Genomic DNA, 4,803 nt, shown 5'->3' with positions numbered 1-4,803 from the left:
CAGGTTGCTTTCTTGCCAAGTTCTGAAGACCTCTGAGGATGAGTCCCTGGTCTGCCTGCTGTGTACAGCCCCACCTTGCTATGTCTTGTATGCAGTGGCTGTTCTGGAAGGACAGAGTGACTGCAGCCTGTCTCATCATTTGGTCTTGCTAGGCTCTCAGTTTGCTCTGTATAAAACCAGAGTAAATTAAGTGGTTGCTTATACGTATCTTCCAGTTTTAGCATTCTATGGGATTCTTTGGGAAAGACATTTTAAATTATCTTCCATTTCTGAGGCTGTTTCCAAGCAACAGAGTGGTACCTCTCTTTAATCTTTCCCTGACCTTTTCTGCCTATGAAGATGTTTCCTAGTGAGCCTGTGGGGATGGGTATTATCTGTTACATTTATTTATGACTTGGTGGTGACTCCTAGGTTGTTGTTCAGCTTTTCATGTGCTAGTCCCTGCATAAAATTAGACCTCCCAAAGACATATACTATATAAAGAATGTGTTTAAAGAAATACCGGTCAAATAAATAAATATCACATGAGAGCATAAATCCTATTCTATCTAGAGAGGATGCTGGACTTTGGGAGACAGAAGAATAGAGATGAACACTGTTTTTGAGGTTTTTAAAATTAATGATGCTTCTGGGGCTGTAGAAATGACTCAGTGCATAAGAGCACTGACTGTTCTTCCAGAGGACTAGGGTTTAATTCCCAGCTGCCACATGACAGTTCACAACTGTCTGTAGCTCCAGGATCCAACATCTGCACATAGACATATATCATGCAGGTAAACTAGCAATGTATATAAAATAAAAATTAAAAATTAAAAAAGAAAGAAATTAATGATGCAATTCTTCAAGATATGAGACAAGATCTTACAAGTAAATTGGATTTGGGGGAGTATGGATAGCAACACCCCTCTCTCTACAGTTCCCTTTGGGTGGTTATTGAAGACCACTGGTCAAGGAAAGATTTTGAGACATAAAATACTTGTCAAAGTAGACTATTTTACTGTGCTTAAGCCCACAGCTTCCCAAATGATTGAAGATAACTTTTGAAATCCTTGTATAAATAATAAGACGAGGAGGTGAGCTGGGAAGGAACCGTGGAAAATCACTTACTTGCCTTTTGGGAAGAGTTAGGGATGGGATATTAAACCTAGACTCCTGTACTGCACTATACCACCAGCTCCAGAATTGCCGACCTAAGGAACAGCTGGAGGATCTCGGACAAGGAAACCAGATTGGCGGGAGGCAATGAAGCTCTAGGTTTAATGGGTGACCCTTCCGTATAGACCACCCTGTCCTCTCTCATCATGAAATAACAAGGGGAGATGGGGTGTGAGGCACACTGTGTGGACTGTGAAGAGCTCATTCACTTGAACACTTCCGGTCTCAGCTCGAAGAGACCCATGGCCTCGTGATTCGTCAGACTAACTGCCGTGCCAGCTAACAGGAAGCCTGTAATAGCTCTCAACATCAAGCACAGAAGACTGACCTAACTCTCACCCTTGAACTTATGTGATAAATCATCTCCGAAACATGCAAAACCAATATGAAACCTCAACATAGAAAACTAAATGCTGTGAGTTTCTTCACTTGTTCCCGAGCTCCTGGGACTATTAATATTTCACTTGTATTTCATCAGCATTAAATTCCTAAATTGTTCTGTGCACGGGAGGCTCAGAGAGTGTGAGGAGAGGAAGGTAAAGTGTGAGAGAGCAGGGGCCTTGGTGCTGTGCTGCTGTGCTTGTACACTGCTGGGACCACTTTGAAGAACAGGCTACAATTCCTAACAACTAAATACAATTAAATATGTATTCCTGACCGTGCTATCTCTGTGGCAAAACATCTGACAAGAGCAACCCAAGGATTCATGTGGGCTCATAGTTTGAGGATGCAATCCCTCCTGGTGGTTGAGGAGTCCTGGGAGAGAGAACAGCTCCAGCTGCCGTAGCCCAGGGTGGAAGGGGCCACTCACACCGAACCTGCAGGCTGGAAGCAGAGAGGTGGATGCTGAGGGATGCTCTTGTCTGCATTCTCCTGTATATTTGAGCTGTGACCCCCCACCCCAGGATGTATTCTCAGGGTAACAGAAAACCAGTAATTGTTATTTGCTGGTTTTACAGCTACAAACACTTCATCGCCAGCTGTTTACCTCCAGAGCCGGAAGGTTGCCAGGAGACAGTGGCATCTCCCATTGCCTTTGTCCAAGATAATTTTAGGAAGTAAAATTATCTCGTCTCCAGCTGAGGTCTCCTTTCTTGAGGGAGCATCTTGGTCTCTGCTGTATCTGCACCAGAGACTTTATCTTAGCATCTACACAACATGTCGCAGGACACGTTCATTTGTGTTCTTTATGTGCACATTGCCAATGACACTGAAAGTCATTTTGGGGCTGGGTGCAGTTCCATGCTACAGTGCCTACCTGGCCTGCCCCAAGAGTCTGGGTCAATCCACAGCCCAGCACAGGGAAGGGGCGGGGTTTGGTTGGTGTAATTTACATGTAGGCAAAACAGTCTTGAGAGCTCGGTATATTGAGGCTAGCACCAGCACAGCTGAGACATAAACTAGTCTAAGACCCTCAAATGTCGCCTAGTCACCCTCTTTTTATTTTTTCCACCTCCCCTTTCCATCCCCAGACCTCTTATTCCCTGATCTGATTTCTGATGTGGAACGCTTTTTAAATTCCGGTTCCATACTGTTAAGGTTCCCTCTCAAATCAGTTCCCTACCAGGGAATTCCGGTTCCTGCTTTTCCAGTACCCGGTGTGGTGTTTGAGACCTCAAAGTGAATGAAGGAATGATTTTTTTTTTTTAAATTATGCTAAATCAGATTGGAGATCCTAGACTCTGACTTCTAAATGTGTCGTTTGAAGGAGACAGGCATGATAGGGCATGACTATCTTTTCAATACTTGGAGGTAAAGGCAGTAGGAGGATTAGGAGTTCAAGGCTAGCCTGAAAAAAAAGGAAACTGGTGTGTGTGTGTGTGTGTGTGTGTGTGTGTGTGTGTGTGTCTGTCTGTCTGTCTGTCTGTCTGTCTGTCTAGGGTAGAGAATGCTTCTCCCGGAGCATTGATCTACAAATCTTATTAAGAAGAGAATGCCCTAAATTTCCAGCCATAGAGACTTCACTGGTTATTTCGAACAGTTCCCCAGAAGTTGGGATTTGTCTTAACTAAAGGGCAGGCCCCTGTTCTTTCAACCTGGAAATAACATTTGGGATCCTTCAAGGCTAACTGGTCATAGCTCCTTCTTTGCTCCCTCTCTCTGGTCTCTTCAGAGCTCTCTGGCTCCGAGGCTCATCCAGAGATGCCTTGAAACAAGTTCTCTGAAATTCCAGACCATCTATCTTTATGGCCAACTCCTGGAGTGGGATCCTAAGAACATTCCCCATCAGCAGGTGTGGCCCCGTGAACTCTCACCTGCTGCAGCCTCACCTGTCAGGCATCTAAGCCCACTAATAAGGCAGCTGTCAAACAGCTGACACAGACTGGGCCTAGTCTGATTGCTCTGATCTTGATGTGAATCAGAAGGTGGACACCCTGCAGATGGGCTGGCTGGTGCAGGCCTGTAATCTCACCTACTCTTGAGGCCAAGGTAGAGAGATCATGAGTTAAAGTTCTGCAATGGACACAGAGTGAATTCAGGGTCCAACTGAGTCACTTAGTGGGAGCCTATCTCAAGCTTAGATATAAAGGGGACAAGGGATATGGCTCAGTGAGAGAATGCCTGCTTTGACACATGGAAAGCAGAGGTTCAACCTAGGTACTGCCCCTGAACTGGACATGGTCAGAGCAATTAAAAGAGGAAAATACTCTGCCTTTGCCAATTCTATGAAATAAAACCACTCTCTTCTTGATTGCTGTCTTTTCTTCTGAAAGGGTTTATTTTCCCCAAGTAGAAGAGTCCCCTGTACCAGAACTTCACAGTCAAAGCCTACCGAGGACCCCTACCACAAAAAAGCACATTTGGTTTCTGGGGATGATGCAACCTTGCTAGGGAGGATGCTGGATGCTGGCATCACATTGCATCTTTTTTTTTCCTCATCCCTACCCTTTAGCCCTAACAGCTTCTGCGGGGCAGCTCTGGCAGGCCTGTGGCTTTTGCTCTTAGGAGAAAGCTACTGGAATATAACTTGTACCAGGTACCAGCTGTCCACTAACCTTGGCACAAGGATAGGTTCTGCTATATACTGATAAGTAAACAAATAACCAAAAAGATTTTCATTTTGGATAATTGAAGTAATTGTGCATCTCATAATCCCTTGGCTGATGAACAGCTGTTTACAAAAATCATGTTATTTCATGTTTATGTGATTTGCCTGCATGTGGATCTGTCTGAACACTACTTTCATGTCTAGTGCCCAAAAGGCCAAGGAATCCTCTGGATCTGGAGTTATAGACTGTCTGGAAAAGCAGTCAGTGCTTTTGACCACCAAGCCATTTCCCCCCCAGTCTCTACTGTTTTGTAACCAAAGGGAACCAAAGAAATTCTTGTGACAGCAATGACAGGCAGATCTTACCTAGCAAACTACTATCATGATTTTAAGAATTTTTACTTTATTCTGTGGGTCCAGCAAGGGTGAGCACCTGCCAAAACTCATAGGGATATTTAATGAAAAGCAATGGAAATGAAATAAATGGCTACATAGTTATCTATCTATCTATGTGTTTCTATTCACCACCTGCTTGTCTAGGTATGAGACCAACCAGGGAGGAAGCCCCAGCCCCTGCAATGGGTGTGAACTCAGGCAGGTGTCTAAGTTTTCCTCTGGGTGGAGGGGGGCGGAGCCAGTGCAGCAGGGGAGGAGAGGGC

This window comes from Arvicanthis niloticus, chromosome 11 (assembly GCF_011762505.2).
Source record: "Arvicanthis niloticus isolate mArvNil1 chromosome 11, mArvNil1.pat.X, whole genome shotgun sequence".
NCBI lineage: Eukaryota > Metazoa > Chordata > Mammalia > Rodentia > Muridae > Arvicanthis > Arvicanthis niloticus.
Note: the sequence above shows the minus strand (reverse complement) of the source record.